We start from the raw sequence: 20,217 nt of genomic DNA on the forward strand, positions 1-20,217 counted from the left end.
GTCAACTCAGTGAAATATCATAGTATTGACCAAAATGCTTGTATGTCATTTTAAATGTCGTAGGTCAAGGAAATAGTTCATCCAAAAGTTGGGAAAGGTCCAGGCATTGCCCAAAAGGATAGTGAGGGAATGAAACCATCAGCATCTTCTGCTGGCCGTTTTAAAGTTTGGATAAAATATTATAATGCTACATGGCCACTTTCTACTGCATTAGAATATTAAAATATGTATTGGGGTCTCGTGGTCTGTTACATCACTTGCATCATGTTTTATGGTATATATGCAGTGAAAAATATATCTTCCTTTCATCTTATGGTACAGAAAAGTCTTCACCAATCTGGTGCCCTCCAGATGTTGTTGAACTACAATCCCATCATGCCTAGTTATTGGCCATGTTGGCTGGGACTGATGGGAGCTGGAGTCCAACAATTCCTAGAGGTTACCAAGTTGGGGGAGATTGGGGTAGAGCATGGATGGGGATCTGGGGGCCTGATCTTGGGGTCTCAAATGTCAGTGGTGTCCCATGAGACACCAAACTTCAGCCCTTCTGTCATGCTCCATTCTAAATCATAGTTGTGGCATCCCTGGAGGCACCCCCAAGGCTATGCGCCCACTGCAACCGAACCTGTCTCTCTCACCTAAATGCTCCCCTGCTTACATTATCACACTACTATTCTATCTAGGCCAGTGTTCTCTGCCCTCACTAACAACAGCTGTCCAGGAGTTCAGGTAGGAATATTTTCTGGCCTATTTGAAATTTCCCACAATGTCCCAGAGCAATCTGGGAAATTAAAGTGGAGGATCCTGAATCAAGCCATTGGATTGGAGCACTACCAATGGCAGGCAAGTCAAAGGAGGCACACCAATGTAGGAATGGCCCATTCGGAAGACATTTTGACAAGGGCCCCCTCCAACATAGAGTCAGCCTTGTGAGATGGCATTGCTTCAGATATGTAAGGATGTTAAGGAATAGTCAACACACATTTTGTGTTTTGTGAAAGGAAGCAAAAAGTAATTCAACTCATCTATTGTTACTAAAGGTGTAGAGAGAGAAAACAGAGGGAAATATCAGCCCCAAATGCTTGAAATTTCAAGAAGCTTTTAACACAATTGTAATGGTGTCAAAAATTGAAATAGTTATGGCATGGAAACAAATAAGCAGTTGGTTAAATAATAGACCACTTATGCCTGCCTTCTATTTTCTAAATAGGGAAGTGAGTATGGAATGCCACAAGAATGTGTGTTACAACCTGTGTTTGTTTTTTTGAAAAGGCATTGAAAAACTGAAGTAAGAGCTGACAGGGTTGTTGTTGTTTTTAAGATATCAATGCGGATGTAACATCTGACATTTAAGAAAACAAATGCTATCTTCCTTCACTTTTGGTATAGAAGCTGAGACTCATGGTAAGTTGGTAGTTCCATAACTGCATCTTCTAATTCAAGGTTGAAATTTCTTTCAGTGACTGACCATAAGATCTTCCATAGAATAACTGGGAATTTTGACTTTAAAGACCCACAGTTCTACATTAGCATCAAAGTAGTGTAAAGTGAGGATAGAGATATTTTTTCCTGCAAAAATAAAAAATACATATTAAAAATTGCAGGCTTTTTGATGGAACTTGCTGTCTCTTGATAAACATCAATACTCTCTTGAAGCAGAATGCTTTTGAACACTGTAAATCACCACCCACCAACTACCTTTCTTGTACTCTTTAGTATTTGGTAGGTTTCACATGGGGTTGCCACTCTGCCCATAATCAAAATTATGGGTTTCTTGGGATAAGGAAGAAAGTGACATTCAAGCTCAGTGGAAAATAATGTACTAGAGTAATGGGCTAATTAAACACTTTACAAATTGCTTCTTTTATATCCTATCTTTCTAAAAACGTGTGCTTTTTTCCTGGCTGATTTAAACACTGAAGCATTTTACCCCTCAGTATTAAAAGCTGTCAGATATAAGTCTCGTTAATGGACAGTTTGAATCTAGCCCACTGATCGCTCAAGTTCAGTTCTGCAAGTTACCACAAAATGAACACATTCATCATATGCAGCAGAGGAAGGGAAACACTGCTGAATTTTTTTTTTTAAAAAAAAAACACCCAGTGTTTCAAAACTATTTATCATAGAATGTGGGAGTGGGGGGGCATTACTTTTGCTAAGGACTACCTTACTGGCTCCACATGCCTTACCCTATTGCTATTAGATGGCCGACTAAATCCTTATTTCTCTCTCATTAGATATTTAAAGTTGTTGAAGATGGGATTCCACTGACCATCTCTGTTAAGTTGTTTGCATCAAAAACAAGAATCTTGAGTTATCTCAAAAACTAGCACATTTAGTTTTTGTTTTCTGAGTGACATAATCCGCTAAAGTTTCCACCTAAGTGGTTGTGAGCACAGTAAGAAGAGTTATCAGCAGTTCAAGAAGGGGGAGATCAAGGCCAGCCTAGGACATTTTGCTGCTGCTGCTGCCGCCGCCTCCACCTCCACCTCCACCACCATACCCCTGCCACTTCTGCTGTTGTGAGCACACCACTGCCATGGGCATATCCCCCAATACTGCCACTGTGAAGGGTGGCTGTGCCCACAGTGGGGCATGTCCATGGCAAAGGAGGCAGTGGTGATGGAGCCATGGTGTAGTGGCAGAAAGCAGTGTGGCATGCAGGCGTGGGAGGATGTGGCAGTGAGCAGTGTGCTCCTTGGGCCCAGATCTGCTGCTTGAGGCAATGACTACATTTGGCTTCATGGGGCAGGCCATTAAACAAGGGATTTACTTTGTTGATGCTACACATTGAACTACAGTGGTACCTTGGTTCTCAAACTTAATTCATTCCAGAAGTCCCTTCCAAAACCAAAGCATTCCAAAACCAAGGCACGCTTTCCCATAGAAAGTAATGCAAAATGGATTAATCCGTTCCAGATCTTTAAAAACAATCCCTAAAACAGCAATTTAACATGAATTTTACTATCTAAAGAGACAATTGATCCATAAAATGAAAGCAATAAACAATGTACTGCAATAACACACACACACAATCAATCAGTAGCTGAACTGGGTTCCACACAGTCACAAAAACAAAAGCACCACAAAAACAAAAACACGAAATAAGTATCAAAAACAGACAGACCTCAGCATAACACTCACAACGGAAGTGTGGCACTCAAAACAGAAGTGTGGCACTCATTGTCAGCATAACACTCAAATTGGAAGCGTAACACTCAAAACGGAGCATGTTTGTCTTCCCAAAAACGTTTGCAAACCAGAACACTTACTTCTGGGTTTGCAGTGTTTGGTTTCTAGGATCCTTTGATTTCATTTTCAGTGTTACTGGAATTTATAAACAACAAAACCACTGATATTTATTCACTATTCACTTAAAAAAATGGTTACAATCTAGACATGTTGGGGCAACTGAAACAATTGCACCAGGAATGCAAGTCATCAAATGGCAAAGGGAATGATCCTGCTGTTCAACCAAATAAGACATATTTTCATAAATATGCTGCACCCAAAGATGTAAAAAGTCTATGGAAATAAAAAATAACTTTTAAAACTTATTGACAGCTGTAGAAGAGGAAACACTTGCAATAAAACAGCTAGACAACTCGAGAATATGGCACTAGCAAATAATGAATGTGCCATTAAAGCAAAAAAGCATCTGGTCATCTTCGGAAGGGAAGTAAAAATTGCTGTACTTAAAGCCAAGCTTGCGTTCTTAGCTGAGCATTTTATCATAAGCAGAAAACGCATTTGACTCTTTCTGTAATTAATAGCAAGTATCATGTTTCGTGGGGCTATAGCACAAGAAGAAACGCACACGCACTGTAGAACTTTGATCAAACACTAACTATAAAATGGAACAGTGCTGAGCACAGTTGAAATAAGTTCCCAATATAGATATTTATTCCCCAACGCTTGTTCCTGATGTAGAACTTCACTCACCTCTTCTTCCCTGGTGGGGAGGGAGACGCTATTTTGTGGTTCGCCTCAGATGCCAAAATGTATTGGGCCCACCATTTATGAACAAGTTATAAACCACAGGCCCCACTCCTTTCCACATCCCTCCATTCAGAGAACTGCCCATTTATTCCTACTCTTTGCTTCCTGTTACTTAACCAATGACAGATCCACAAGAGGTCATCTCATCTTATTCCACAACTGCATGGCCAATTAAAGTGCATATACTACAATAAAATAAGCATTTAAAACAAATCATATATTGGTGGAAATAATATTAAAAATTGCATTATATTAAGGGAAATGGTTCTACCAAAAATATGCACGTTAGGCAAAAAGTTTCAAAGAAAAAGTGCATATTAGGATAAAAATGCATTAAAATGCTGGTTTCCGTGATGATGATTTTATTTTTATTTAAAAAACGCAAACTGATGTGGAAATGCAGAAAACTGAAGACTGAAAAATGAGAAATCTTTTCATTTTTTTTTTGTAATTACGTCAGTAAATTGAAATCCAGCAGCAAATCATAAACAAAATAAACAATGCATACAGTTAAAAAGGAGAAACTGAAATTGACATATTTGATAGTTCCTGCTAAATTTAGCTCCGAATTTTGAGTAGACGTGTTTAGGATTGTACTGTTAAGTCAGCCAATTCGGTTGTTTAATCAGAAAGGGCAAAACCATTCCATGGGCAGGGGGTACCGGTAATCTGCTCCCAGAAACAGAGGTTGAATTACTGAGAAGCATCTGGTTTTCTAGGTGTATAAGAGGGAGGACGAAGATAACCCCTGTCCTGTTTGGACACCATACCAGGATGGTGAACCTATTGGCTTAAAGGCTGGTTCACATAACCATTCCAAGCATGCCCCTTTGCATTTGTCATAGCAGCCTTGAGTGCATGCTGCAAATGGATTGTTTTTGAAAGAACGAATGCCATAGTTTTGATGCCACTGCACAATGCTGTGATTTACACTTAATGACTGATGACTCTCATGGATCATTCGCCAATGTGCACAAGGCAAGCCAGGCTAGAAAGAAGTCCCCAGAAATGCATATAAGGCTGGGTTCTTTGGGGGAAAGTTTGCCCACAACAGTCCAATGCTCAAAGCATCCCAAATCATGCTTTTCCAATGAAGCAATACACATCCCATTTACTCTCCCTCATTGTAATTCTCTGGATTTATAATGACATGACAAAGATTCTGCTCCACAGACTTAGTCTTAGTGCCATCCATCACACCAGTCCTCTATGCCAGAGCTCTTAATATGGCTATTTACATGCCACTTTAATCTTAAATACACAGTGCTCGTGTCCCAGAAATAAGCATATTTCTGTGGCAAATTAGATTTAAATGCTTCAAACCAGTTACCATACTTAAAAAATAAAATAAACGCGACTGCTGTGGGCTTGGCTAGAACTAAACGAATCTGCCAAGCGCTGCTGAAGTGGAAACAAATCAAAATAATTAAGGGACTGGTTTGCAGCTCCAGGTTTATTTTTAGATTGATCCGTTAGCCCAGGCAGAAGTCCACACCTGCAATTAATTTCTGTAATAGACAATGATCTGCCGTTCTAAAGTTAATGGACACAGCTCCACCACCAAGAGGTTGGACAAGGCTCCCTCATCTGCCCACACCACCATGCAGGCACCAGAATGGAGCCACTGTTCATTTCAACTCTATCAATTAGCTGCAGGACCTAATGGACCCTTTGTATTGCTGACAGAGAGGCATAAACTCAAATTAAAAACCAGCTATGAATTCCACTTCAGCCTATACAAAGCCAACTCAGATCTATAATCACCCATTCCCACGCACTTCTGAGTAATACCCCTCCCCACTCTCTCACTATATTTAAGGGTCTGGTGACTTCTGTTCCAGTGTATCTGAAGAAGTGTGCATGCACACGAAAGCTCATACCAAGAACAAACTTGGTTGGTCTCTAAGGTGCTACTGGAAGGGGGGGAAATATTTTTTATTTTGTTTTGACTGTGGCAGACCAAAAGGCAGAGGAAATAGCTTTGTCTGAGAATGGCCAGGAGGTTGATGGAAGGGAACAGATTCTATTATTTAATATAATGCGCTTCTCCTAAGAGAGCCAGTGTGGTGTAGTGGTTAAGAGCAGTGGATTTGTAATCTGGTGAACCGGGTTCAATTCCCCGCTCCTCCACGTGCAGCTGCTGGGTGACCTTGGGCTAGTCACACTTCTTTGAAGTCTCTCAGCCCCACTCACCTCACAGAGTGTTTGTTGTGGGGGAGGAAGGGAAAGGAGAATGTGAGCCGCTTTGAGACTCCTTTGGGTAGTGATAAAGCGGGATATCAAATCCAAACTCTTCTTCTTCTTCTTCTTCTTCTTCTTCCTAAGTAACAAGATGCTGTGGTGTTCATGCTCGACACCTGCAAAGAGTTTCCCATTCTCCTTTTGTAGCTTTGGTTTGTGTGTTTTGTGCAGAGTGAAGAATTACTTATTGTTAAAGTTACCCTTTCAAAAAGAAAAGGGTGGTATGACGTTGTAGTAAATTTCATTAAACCTTCAATACATTTTGAAAGTGTCATTAGCGTCATAATCATAACTCTACAGTTGTGGGGACGGAGGGAATTCTTGGCTTATTTCCCCCACTTTCATGCTGAGTTCTCAGCTGTATCGCAGGACTTTTTCCTTAAGCAGAAAATAATTTTATCTTTACCCTTTAGACATTAACGTGCTGTTAAGTGTAGGTACTTCGCTATTATCTATGGCTGTAGTAAAAATGAGACATTATTCCTATTTCCTGGGAACTGAAACACTTCTAATTTTGGCCAGAGTCTAATGTTGCCTGGTTCATTCAATGAAATGTTTAGATAATCAAAGTTCCTGCTGTAACTGAAGTATTACAGATGGCGGATTTATTCTTAACAAGATTTTTATATTGCCACTATCAAATAGGACTTCCAACTGTCCAGAAAGCATTCTTTGTGTCTATTAAATCAGGTTAATCTTTACAATGGAACCAGCAAAGTTTTTAATGGCAGTGGGGTTAGGTTCATTGAATTTACGTGTCACCAACCACAAAAATAACATCCTGCAGTAATCTGCATTGAGAATGAAATACAATTTTAAAAATAAACAAACTTGTGCATCGAGCCCATCCCCAATGGAAATAATGACACAGCGGACACAGAATTTAGTTTAAAGGTTAATGGGCAAATTTTGCCCACAACTTTATTGATAATACACAAGTGTGACTGGTATTGGCTTAGGCATTGGTATCAAACTATAACTGGCTCCTACCCCACCGTGTAGGAAGCCTGGAAAGGTAAACAACCAGCAGGGGGATCTCCATCAATGTGAATTGACTGGCGCTCATCCCTGGGGTTCCTAGGCGTCCTGGCATGGCCCTAGCCCCTATCTGGGCTTCAGACGAGATCCAGACCCCCGGATTCCTTTAATGGAATACCCTATTAATGGGAAGGGCAGGTGATGGTTGGACCTCCCTTCCCCACATTTCCCAAAACCAATGCCTAACCACCAAACCTTACAAAGTTGTGACAATTGCTAAGATTAAATCAGGTTAATCTTTACAATGGAACCAGCAAAGTTTTTAATGGCACTGAGGTTAGGTTATTGAATTTATGTGTCACCAACCACAAAAATAACATCCTGAGGTAATCTGCATTGAGAATGAAATACCATTTTAAAAATAAACAAAATTATTAAAAACATTATCATGGGGTGAGGGGATCCAATCATGGGTGTTGACCAAATACCTGGAAAAACAAAAACTTACTTGCCTGGTGAGAATACGATGAAAAAATAAGCCTATGCTGCCAATACTCTTGGTAAATCAGTATACAATCAGCAGCACAGAAACGGCGCACACAAATCTACTAAACCATTCCACGTATAGAATTCTATATTGGTATTCCAATCAACAGGAAAGCAATGCAAAAAGTCAAAAAGTCAAACAAAGAAGCCACAAACAGAAAACTCATTCAAATTGGTACAACAGGACAATTTCAGTCTTTAAATGTTTTTAGCCAGGCTCCTGTAGATATTGACGAAAATAGATCCAGTCTGATGATATGTACAGATGTTAATAGATGAAAGTAAGTCCAATCAGAGGGAATATTGACGATGTGACGCACAATAGACAGGGTGCCGGCGTTTGTCCCCTGTTTCGCCCACGGACAATTTTGGGCTTCTTCAGTAAATTTTGGATTTACTGTATATTGATACATACAAATTTACATGTTACATCTCTAAACTAGAACATCTAGTCTTCTTCTTCACAATGTTCTTTTCACAAAGATTTGATATATTTGCACACTCTCAACTTCAAATGCTAAGTTCTTTCTTGGCTTAAGCATTAATTCGTTTAGCCTAAATTCGGCTAATTCAGGCTAGTTCCCATGACCATAGATTCTACATCCCTGCTGTACAAAATCTCTTTATGAATGCCACATGTCTAAAGCCAAGTTCTACAGAATAAATCATCTTGAGTATGACTCAAGTATTAATTGGACTTAGTCTTAATTGGTCACTTTGCCTTTTGTAAAAAAACAAACAAAAAAACTTCCTGTTTCTCTCAAAGTGGTAAAAAAATGTACGGCTCAATTTTAATAGCATTTCCATTTGAGAAAATGCCTTAATATAGTGTAGCCACTTGCACAAAGGCGAACATTCTGCAAAAGGGTTGTAATTTACAAAGTTCAGCTCTTCAATTTTTCATTATCTCTATATTGCCAAATAAATAGTGCACTTCAATAAGTTGTTTGGTTTGAACCAGAGAAACAATTTGTGACTCTACACCTTTCATTAATTCTTTTATAATAGTTCAAGTGAGCACAAACCATCCATTGTAATTTCTCTGCTTGATGTCTTTCCTTTGCTGAGTCAAAATATCAATAATCATGAACAGTAAAGACCAGCTTTCCTTGGGAAGCCGAATGTTCAAACAGAAGGGGGATTTTCTTAGCAAAAAAAGAGCTGCTCCCAAACTTTTTCATAAAGGAACCATGGAAATATTGGCCACATTCCAACTATGATCACAAACAACTGGTCACCTAGAGCAACAGGTATTTCTGGGTGGTGATGCTCATCTTTATGTTCCTACAAATAGTTCATCTCAATCAGTTCAGTGGGACAAAAATGAGCATTGTGATATAGGCAGAGATATACAAAGATGTGCATCTGAGATAATGCATGTGAAAGAAAAGCAGGAGCTAAAGTAGATCACAGTTAAATCTGCATCTTTTTCCAGCTACCTTTTGGGGGGGGGATATTTTTGTTTGTTGTACAGGGGGGGGCAATCTATTTTTAGATGTGCCTGTTTCAACTCCTGAACACATGCTGAAAACCTAGAACTCCTGAACACATGCTGAAAACCTAGGAAACTCACTCTCAGCTTTCCCATAGTCCACCCATATCTCCCATCTCCCATACTTGACTTGGGTCATTGAAATAAGTGTATAGAAAATCACAGGGAAGCCTACAGAGGAACAGCTGTAGCATATTTGGTATCAGGCTGATATGGAGAATATTTCCATCATCAGAAATAAGCAGATGGTTTCTGCTAATTAACAACAATCTTACTTTTATTTATTTTTAAATTGGATCAGTACATGAAGCGAGTAACAACACTTGCAAGAACACCTCTGTGTGTTTTTATTTTGACTCAGAACCACCAAGAGATGCCAAAAGAAATAGTGTTGAAACCACAAGAAAGGGGATGGTTTTGAGGTTCAAATGCTACAGGACAAAGATGGAAAGAGTAAGAACCAGTGATTTGCAATTTGTTTTTTCCTCCCGCAACAAAACATCCAAAGTGGATCGCAGTTATGCTGTCACCATAATTTGAAGTTCTTAGTTCTCAAAGCGAGTGAGATCTGCAAGTCCTGCCTTGATTGTTACACTAAAACAGCAGAAAATAGTTACTCTCACCAATTTTTCCCCATTTCTTCATAATGACTACTTGTTATATGAACTATGTATGGACTTGGGACATGGGTGGGAAACTGTTCCCATGTACCCGGATAAGCCAGTTAAGTTAGAATACAGGATATTGGGGAAATGCAATCCTGGCTGTACTGTATTTTGTACCAGAATGAAGTCACTATCAATTAGACGAGCCTCTGAGGGAAATAAATCTGCAATATGAGTGCAAATCACATGGGCTCAGCCAATGCGGTCTGCCTATTTCAGAACATGGGAAGCCTGCAATGAACATTCAGAGGTCTTTTTTTGTCATATCAAGTGAAGCCAATTTAAACTGTCAGCATTACAGCAACCATACAAAATGGGTAACTTAACAGATCCGTAAGCAGATGGGGAAAATTGATGTCTCAATAACATTGAGAAGGAAACTGAATATTAGCCTGCCTTGAAACAATTGCAACATGCCCAAATTGCTTTCAGTAACGCAAACTGAATGCAGAGGTGGAGGAATGATAGGGAAAGCAAAGACATGTCATCAGGTACTCACTAAAAAGATGTTGTTGTTTTGAAAAAAAAACGAAGTATATAATTCCACTCAAAACCTATGGAATAAATAGGCAGTGCAGAACTGATTTTTCTTCATCTCATCATATGGAGTCAGCCAAAGATGGCTGGGACACTATTTGCAGATAACAAGTCTCCTTAGACTGTGCCACTGGAATAAGCGCACTCATCCTGCAGCCTTTTCTAGAACATGCCAGCTTATTTGTCTAGAGAGTACATCACTACCACCATTTTGCAACGCATGCTGTTTGGGTCCTTTGTCAGAATTTGTTCAGTATGATGGTTTGAGATCAAGAGGAAGGCCATAACATTCACCATGGAGATGTTCCAACCTTATCACTGCAAAAAAGAGGTGAGAGTGAGGGATTGAGTTGGAGAACATATTAGCTTTCCTCCAGACTTTTCCAGGAGTCTTGCTTAGGGCTTTAACAGCCCCCTATCTTTTGAGATGCCTCCATGCTACTGTTTTACAAGAGGGTATTGTTTCACACACACACACACACTTTTATTCAAGGTCTCACCATGCATAAAGTTTAAATGCAATTTTTTTCATGCATCCTAAAACTATGAAACTCGCTCCCACCAAAGACAGTGATGAACATCAACCTGGGTGGCATTAAAAGAATAACAGACAAATTTATGGAGGAGAAGGCTATCGATGGATGCTTTCCATGGGGACTATGCTGTGCCTCGACCATTGGAGGCAGTAATTCTTCTGAATTGCAACTGCTGGAAACAACAGGGGGGGATCGTGTTCTTCTGCATGGATATTTCTTGTGGGTTTTCTTTGGGCAGCTGGTTGGTCATTGTGAGAACAAGATACTTGGCCTAATCCAGCAGACTCCTTTTACATTCTTACGTTTTAATGAAACTAGTTTCTCAAGAAGTCATTTTCAGGAGAGAGAGAAAATGCATTAGTTTTCAGTTGTGTGGGGGCTATGTGAAAAAAAGCAAACATTCAGTCTCCATTGATTCTAGGGGGAAATGTTGTGTGCACATAACCTATGTAAAAAATGTCTGCTGTCAAATTATCAAGTTTTAAGGAGACATTGGCATAAACTTTTACAGGCTGGATATTATTCTGATGAGTTGTAGTTCTGCCAGGCCCTAAGAGGTTTACATTTCTGCCTTAAACAGCACAGCTTTTATTTGCCCGGATGACAAGGAAAAGTTTCCTGCTAGGATTGCCCTATTTTCTTCCAGTTCGCTGCAGATCTTCTCCACACTGGTGTCCCCGGCTGCAGATGTTGCTTACGGTTCTTTCACTAGATTAATTTCAGTAAAGTTTGTTGTAGCAATTATCTTCAGACGATAAAAGGCCAAAGTTAAGATCTTGAAATATATTTGGAAAGCAGCAAAAACATACACCACTCTGACAGAAAAAAAAAACTCTGCAATACAATAGATAATACTTATCATCAGAAAGCAGACGCCTGAGCAGGCAGTCAGCTTCTGCATGTGATAATGTGATCACACTGAGACGACTGAAGGGAGGATGTTGTTGTGCTGAAGGATAATTTCTGTAATAACGCTGGTTTTCTGTTAAAACATTTCTCCCAGATGAATAGTCCTTTGATACTGCTAAAGGGGCTTTCTTGGATCTGGGCTTTGCAATTAAAACAAAATTAGCTCATGTGCTTAACCAGACAAAGTGGAATCTAAAACAGAAATAAAATTCAAAGAAATGGCGGGGGTGGGGGGGAAGCTGCTGGCCAATATTCTTCTTACCCTGACATGTAGGTTATTTACACTGTGTTGCAAGCAAGATCTCTCAGAGGAATGGATGCAAGCAGATAACTTGCAGAGAGGGACTATGTGCCATCAGTTCCACAGGCAGAAGATAGTAACAGGACTTGGCCTCTCAGTCAGACTGTCTGCCTACTAACAGGGAAACTATACATTATGTCAGCTTTGTAGCTAGGGCTTTAGGTGCAGAGAGGTTGACTGCAGAAAACAATGCCAGCACAAGGCACCTAATGTGGGGCTAGGATACCTTTAAACCTTTTGCTTTCCCCATGGTTCTGACTCAGATTTTCCCCCACAAAAGAACTTACATAGAATGGAGAAAAACTGCAAAGTGAAAGCACACTGAAAGGTAAAGCACTAACGCCCTCCTTACGGTCTTCCCCACCCTAGGGTGCTGTTCCAGATCAAGGGAGCCAGCATCTCAATCTGTGTTTGTTTGTTTTTTAAGTCCCTGCTCTTAATGGCATAGCTACATAGCTAACACAATAATTTCACTCTTAGTAACATCACAGTCCACAGCAAATTCTAGAACTCCCTTTTCATCCCTCTTCAATGTTGCTAGAAAAGCTCCAATCAGAACTTTCAGTACAGCACTAAAATTTAGCTGGCAGTTCTGAGATAGTAACATTAGCAAATGGGGCAAGCTGATGGAGCAATCTTGACAGACTGGGTAATGTGTTCACAATCCTGTGTATTCCCAGCAACAAAACTGAAAGCGAAGCAATACAATGAGAAAACAGAACTAATGTATCACACACACGCACAAGTTTCTAACAATTCCATCCACCAATCACCATGTCATTAGCCAAGCAAGGAAGGCACTAATCAACACTTGTCAGCAGTGGGGATGCTATGACATCATCACAAAATCTAGCCTATGCCCCATCCCACATACAATTGATCAGCTTTAGCTGTCAGGAAGAGACTTACTTGCATTGTGATATTCCATTTGGCAGGCTCTGCTGCAAATGGCCATTTGTGTATGGGCACTCCTGCAGATTGTGGGGTGTTTATGGGAGAGGCCTGGAGGGTCTTCAGCAGTCCCACTTTCCAGCATTAACTCCCTCTTACCAGAAATACACCTTCCATTGCTTACCTGTGTGGGATGCCTGGTCCTAGTTCCAGGGATACTTCTTGGTCCTGAGGTAGGATAGGTAGTTAACCTGGACAGTTAAGCCAAGTCAAAGGTGACTATGGAGTGCAGTGCTCATCTCGGTTTAGGCTGAGGGAGCTGGCGTTTGTCCACAGACAGCTTTCCAGGTTATGTGGCTAGCATGACTAAACCACTTCTGGTGCAATAGAACACCATGACGGAAACCAGAGCACAAGGAAACACCATTTACCTTTCTGTCACAGCGGTACCTATTTATGCTTTTGAACTGGTAGGTTGGCAGAAGCTGGGACAGAGCAACAGTAGTTCACCCCGTCACACAAATTCAAACAGCCAACCTTCCGATCGGCAAGCCCAAGAGGCTCAGTGGTTTAGACCACAGCGCTACCTGCGTCCCTACTGAGGTAGAGTACCTGCAAGGGTTCTGGGAAAATAAGCACTACTCATCAAATCTCCTTCTTTTATCTGGTTGATTGGTGGACATTTTTTGATGGTCTGAAGTTCCCAATCAGGTGCCAGTTGCTAACCTCTAATTTGGGGGGCACAGAGTCTTGTGACAATAGATACATTGTTGGCTATTCCTGGGTGCATACCTGTGCATTGGAGGGCATGTGTGATGGGTGACACCATTGTGGAATCCCTGACATTGACCTGTAATGGTTGTTGCCACCTTCAGGCATCACAGGTGAGCAATGTCATGATTAGTGGGTGGTAGGAGATTTGCCAGGAAGTCTTTGGGAATGCCTATCAATGTTGCTACATCAACTGTTGCTTCTGTTGGTGTTACTTGCTTTCATTTTTACTGTTGGGAATGCAGAGGGTCACAATTGAACAATGTGTAGCGGCCTATCCATCCAAATATCAGGGATTCCAGCTGCCATCATCTCTGGCGATTGACCATTCTAGCTCAAACTGGTGCAAGTTGTAATCCTGTGGAGGACCATATCTGGAGGGCCACAGGTTCCCGTTCCCTGCCTCAATGAGTATGCTTTGAATCAGGGATGATCAATGAGGTTGCCTCCAGAGATGGTTGGATAACAAGTCCCATCATTCCAGACCATGTAGCCATCCTGTCTACTAGGGCAGTTGTTGAATTCCAACATCTGAAGGGCACCATGTTGGCTGTCCCTGCTCTATATAATGGCTGCATGTATCTGTTGGCCAGGTGGCTGCTTTGCAAAAGGAGGAGCTCCAGCTATGGTTATCCTGGTTTCCGCAAGATGGAAGGATGTTCATTTCTATCAATGTGAAAAGAAGCAGCTTCAATCAGATGTTTTTGAATTCAAGATGTCTGACACAAAAAGTTGATAATTATGCTAATTAGCACCAAGTAATTTGTTTTGCAGTCACACCAACAAACGCTGGAAGAATAGGAAGGGCAGCACATTTGTCTAGATAAAGAGGGCTTATTTATGAGTTTTCGTCCTCAAGATAAAAGCATGTCATTAAAGCTGTACATCACATTACTGTATTGTCTGGTGTCTTGTAGCAAGTAAACGGTTCGGCGAATATAATCAAGAGGGTTCCTTGTGCAGATAAGATGTTTTTGTGACCAGAAAACAGATATGGGTCTAAGTGAATGGTTTGTTATTAGGATTTATTTTCTTTGTGTTTCTGGCATATTTGTAATTACAGGCTATTTAATAATAACTTGGGGGTGCTGTGTTATTTTCAGACAAAAAAAAGTATGTTCTGCTAATGAACTTCCATTTGTTAATAAACCAAGGGCCTGTGTTTTTACAACTCCAGAATATAGATGCCACCAGAACTGAGCAACCCAGTGAGGCGGAGCCGCAGCAACAGCTTCCACTTAACTTGAGGGGTCCACACAGCCCTGACCTCACCCCTCCCAGTAGGTGACAGCCAAGCTGAGAGGTGACACATGCAGCTCTTCCCCACTGGGCAAGCCACTTATCGTTGTCACCCAGGCTAAAGTGTTCTGTAGATACAATTGTAGTTACGTTGAGAGTGCCATAAATTGGGATGATTCAGATACATGCTTTTCTGCATCTCCTTTGTGGGAAAGTTGACTGATCAGACAGGGCTCTGTGTCTCTGCATTCTGACATACAGCAACTGGAACACAAAATGTGGCACTGGAAACAATTGGCGAAAATGGTATCACAGGAAATGGAATCGTAAGAAGGACCACAAAGTCTTGCATCCAACAATGCATGAGCAGAAGGCAGCACATGCATGGACCTTTCCCTTTCCTTAGCCCGGGTGCAACCCCCTCCAGAAATGCCTCTTCAGAGGCTCAGAGAGACCTACCAAACAGTGTGGACCGTGTCTTAGGGGGTTGCAGTGGGAAGGCTAAAATCACTCAAAATTGGGTAGGCGAATCCTGCACCATAATTTGAGCCTAACCTAAGCACCCCCTCCCAAGAGATGGGTGGGGTTTGTGACACCATGCGGGATCACCTGGCCAGGTGACACCCACCTTGCTACAGGGCGGCCGTCGCCCTGCCCCCATCTCGGCAGGACAATGGGCTGCCAGCTGGGGGTGGGGCCAGGAAAAAGGCCGAAGCCCTTCGGCCCAGACTCACTTGGTTTTTATTCCTGCTGGATGCACCCACACAACCCTCCCAAGAAATATAACATGGTTTTCCTTTGCAGGCTAACTATAGCAGGTGCTGCTATGGTCATAAGATGGTTGCTGTTTTCAGAACCAGGAAGGAATTTCCCCTGCATTGACAGGTTTTGCCTTCCCCATAGCAGTTCATCACAACTTTGGTGGTTTGGGGCGTTGGTCTATCTTCGAGTTGGGGGAGTAACATCCTCATGCACCCCCACGTGGCGGCGTTTGCAGGGGCCCATTAAAGGGCTGATTGCGGGAGTCACTGGCCCTAGAGTGGTGGCAAATAGGTCAAACTCCCAGCTTTGGTGAGGTGGGAGGGCATGCTGTGTAAGTTCACGCTTTCCAGTCCCCTCCCACTACACCTGACTGCCCTGCGCATCCTCAGCCCCTTTTAGGTTGAGAGGGATAGCTCATAGCTGTCAACTTTTCCCTTTTTTAAGGGAAATTCCCTTATTCCGAATAGGATTCCTCGCAGGAAAAGGGAAAAGTTGACAGCTATGGGATAGCTTCCAAGGCCTAAGTCAAGGTTCCTACACCTGAAATTCAATAAAGCTGTGGCCTAATTTAACCCATACATGGTTGTCATGTCTCAATTTCCCATGCTTTACTCTCACTTTGAAAGCAGCCCACTTCCTTTCATAATTCCACTTTGGGCATTGGTGGAGAACAGTTCACCCTCCATGCTGAGTGGGCATGTGGAATTTCAGCCACATGTTCTAGCTACTGACACAGTTAACCAATTTCGCAAAACGTTCTGAAACTTGCCGGCTGCTAAGAAGGGCGACGTCATGACCGTTTCACCTCCTTATCGCGGAAGGCTTACAATGAGCTAAGCAGTTATGATTCCATTGCAAAGATACTTTAGATCTAAGATGAAATGGGAACCACATGTTGACAGCTCATCCTAGAAATACAGTAATAACATTCATTTTATATTGGGCGATAATTAATCCCTCAAGAAGCCTATCTCCCAAAGCATTCAAGGGAAGTGTCATTGAGACTTAAACTCTTACATTCCATGACTCGGCAAAACCTTATGCATTTTAATTTCTGCTACATGCACAAGGGATTGCATAGAGGGGATACATGGCATGTCAGAAACCGGGCAGGGAATGGCCTGCAGTCATTCAGAATTTGGAGGAATAGTTACCATAGCTTCCATCCAGGCTGAAAGCCTCTTCCTTCCGTAACTACAAAAAAGGCTGTGCTCAGAATTGTCTTCATAGCCCTGACCAATCACCATGGTCTCAATGGTTGTAAAGTGTATGAATCTTGACAGCACCAGACCTTGCAACTGAATTAGTTACATCTCAGATTCTGGGATCTGCAGTTCCTTAACTGTGGAGTCCTGAAGTAAAATATATGAAGCAGCAAGATCTGCAAGAGCCATCAACAGAAATCTCCCTTTCTGCTAATAATGACCACTAGCAATGGGCATGTTGCATGCTATATATATACGTGGTCTTCAACACAAATCTCAGTGTCACAAGAGACCAGTAATATCTCACAGGCTGCATTTGGATTTCACCAAACACGTAAAATGAAAAGATGCGAACTGGCTGGATTATTGCATTTTTTAAAAAATAATAATAATCACCCGTTTCCTAGAAACTATAATTTGCTGGACCTGTCCTTGTCCCTGGCAGAAGTATAATGCCTTTAATAATCTTCTATTCCCTAAGTAATGTGTCTGCATCAAAACGACTGATATTAAAAGAGTGGGAAGATTATTTTTTTAAAACCTCCTTATTTTTATTTTGTTCTTTTGGTGCCACCTAGAGGCTTCAATGCCATACTCGGGTGCTTTGGAAAGAATGTGCCTTATTTTCTCCCCCAAAGTTTCCTTAAAGGACAATCATAGGTTACTGTTATTTAGGGTACGATTCCCTCAGCAATATGTCCTGTCAGGGGAGACTCGAAACATTTTTCTGCCGGAGGCAAAGGACAAGATGATGCCTCATGCTCCCAGCCCCCCGCCCCTATTTCAGAAGCCAACCAGGCTGGTAGTTGAATATTACTTTGACATTGGAGATGAGAAAATGGTTTCTCCTGAGGACAGCAGACTAACTTACGAGATGCAAGAGCCCTATTTTGTATACACAGCTCTGTTCTCCTACACCTCATTGCTGGTCCTCAGCATCAGCTTCCTGAGGCAATCACCTCATTTTACCTAATGATAGGGCTGGCCCTGGATTTTTTCCTCCCCCCTACATCACACATGGATAATTTATATTATGGGCTGCCAACACAGCACCCACGGGTGCTAGTGCCTCTTATGGCACCTATGAAAAGTCTCAATCTCTTTTAAGATCCAAAATGTAAGAGGCTGTTCTTCCTGCTCAGCTCTTGTTTGCATTAGCTTGGCCTCTCCCACCATGAGCACATTTCCTTAAACATCCATCATATTTCATGGCATGCCAAGAATTGACACACACCCTCTCTTCTGTTCTGCAAAGAGGTGTAGAGCTTTTCTCTGTGCCTTTTCCCCACTGACAGGGGACTGACCCCCCCCCCAACCCCAGACATGACTTGACCTCATATGGTTCTGTCTTTTTTCTGCTCTTTTCAGTATGGCAGCTATTTTGGATTATGCCATGCTCCCATGGCAGCCGTTTTGTGACTGGTACCCTTACTATTTTCTCAACCTTATTTATTTATCATCATCATCATCATCATTTGAATTTCTATGCCACCCTTCATCTGAGCATCACAGGGCGGTTTAGAATATTAAAACACAAAAGACATAACAAACTAACAAACAAAAACAAGAACCCCACCACTCTCTCTCACTTACATTAAAAAGCCATAGATTGCTCAGTTAGTCAAAGGCCCGAGAGAGGAGGAATGTTTTTGCCTGGTGCCTAAAGATATGTAACAAATGTATCAAGTGAGCCTCTCTGAGGAGAGCATTGCAGAAATGTTTAGGGAAGTTTTTAATGTTTCTGGGAGCCACCCAGAGTGGGCGGGGTATAAATAATAAATTTAGTAGTATTAATAATAATAATACTGGGGAGCCACCACAGACAAGGCCCATTCACATGTTGCCATCTTCCAGACCTCTCATGAAGGAGCCACAAGAAGAAGGACCTCTGATGGTGATTGCAGGGACCCGGTTAGTTCATATGGGGAGAGGCAGTCCTCCCAAATCTGCCCACTAGTCCCAAAAGATTAGTATCCCCTGGCTTATGTAAAAGGACATTTGAGTTATAAGACATATTGTACCTTTGATGGGTGGGTGTGTATCTCAGCACCTGTATATTGTCCTCAAAGGGAGAATGGCTTAGGACTTATTTTAAGCATCTCAGCAGTGTGCAAATCAGAGACAGCAGAAAAGAAGCAGGTGCTTGGGGGGCAAGGAAGCTTCTCAACAGTCTGCCAACATAACAGAGCCAGAGGCTACCTCAGACTCATCAGCATAACTAGTTGACATCTTATCTACCTCCTGTGACAAGCCATCTATGGCCCATTTCATGCTGTGACTGCCTAAAAGAGCGCAACAGGAAAGTTGCCCAACACAGAGCTCACTAGTCAGACAGAAAATCAGTCTAATAAGAAACAGCCTCCATTAGGAGCAGCTAACTCTGTGTAATAGGCTCCTGGGTGAGGAGAGGAAATGGATGAAACCTCCAGCTGCTGTAATTTACTGTCGCTTCATTGCCTTTGATAAGCAGGCACTGATCAGCACATGGGATTAAGCCCAGACGATAACAGAATGCCGCCATCTCTTGCTCTGCTTTAGCACATGTATTATAGCTCAACGATGTATGGAAATTGTGTCAAAGATCTAGCTTGTTCAGGCACTCTCTTGGCACAACTGCGCTTCCAAACTTGACTGCAATCTGAGATTTATATCTAGAAACTAGACCTGGCTAAACCCCCTCAACCTCGATCTTTTTCCTGCAGCCACTTGAGGCCATAGAATACCACTGCTGCAAGCTAGTCCTGCCAAGTCTCTCTTCAACGGTCCTACCATGAGAACAGATGGGGAACTGGATCTGCCCTGTGGGATGAAGTCCTACTTCTCCTAGCCTTCCATGGGCCAACATTGACAGGTGGGCATCATCCGACACCTGACAAAGTTGTTTGAAAGAGATTGCTGTAACCAATGATCAGCAGTTACAGGGAGTCCCTTTGACAATCTGTTTGGAGGAAGCACTTTGAATTAAAACTGCTTTCTCCAGCTGTAGAGGGGGAGGAACAGCTTCTTGGAAAGAGAGAAACTGACTCTCTCTCGCTCTCTAAGACGCATGCACACCCTAGAGCATCCATGTCACGAACTTTCCTCCTCGTCCTTCTTATTATTAATCTTATTATTATTTATACCCCGCCCATCTGGCTGGGTTTCC

Source organism: Lacerta agilis, chromosome 3 (assembly GCF_009819535.1).
Source record: "Lacerta agilis isolate rLacAgi1 chromosome 3, rLacAgi1.pri, whole genome shotgun sequence".
NCBI classification, from domain to species: Eukaryota; Metazoa; Chordata; class Lepidosauria; order Squamata; family Lacertidae; genus Lacerta; species Lacerta agilis.